Consider the following 669-nt stretch of genomic DNA (forward strand, 5'->3'; position numbering starts at 1 on the left):
CCGTTTTGCATTCCGGCGCTCCGTTCTTCTTCGATGGTCATTTCTACCTTTCTTTCATGTGTGGGGGTTAAACATTTCCGGATTGGACCGAGACTTGCGAAGCGGCCTTGGTTTACTACTGGTAGACCGCCTGTCAAGTTTCGTACCATTTGAACTTCGTTTGATACTCCAACGGTTAACCGAGGGACCGAAAAGGCCTCGTGTGTGTTGCAGCCCAACACCCTTCCAAAGTGGCCCAAAACCCACCTATCTCCCCTCCATCATCTCGGTCGTTCGATCGCGATCACGTGGCCGAAAACCGCACCTCATTTGGACTCTCCTAGCTTCCTCTACCTATAAAAGAGCACCCCTCCCCGAAATTTCGGATCATTTCGCGGTCCAACCCTAGCTTCTTCTTCCTCCCGCCGACGGACACGTCCACCCTCTTGCCCGGACATGTCCGCCTCGTCCCGCGCCCAATCGTGCGCTGCCACCTGTCCATCGCCGCCCTTCTCTCTCCTCCCCACCGCCGCGGCCCGCCAGGCCCATCGCGGGCCCGCGGGACCCAACCGCCGCCGCCCCGCGCCTGTCATCCCCGCCGCCATGCCCGAGGCGCCACCTCCGCGCCGGGGCGCCACGCCGCCGTGCGCCTCCCACCGGCGACCGGCCCGTCACCTCGTCGCCGGGCGA

Source organism: Triticum dicoccoides, chromosome 6A, assembly GCF_002162155.2.
Source record: "Triticum dicoccoides isolate Atlit2015 ecotype Zavitan chromosome 6A, WEW_v2.0, whole genome shotgun sequence".
Lineage (NCBI taxonomy): Eukaryota > Viridiplantae > Streptophyta > Magnoliopsida > Poales > Poaceae > Triticum > Triticum dicoccoides.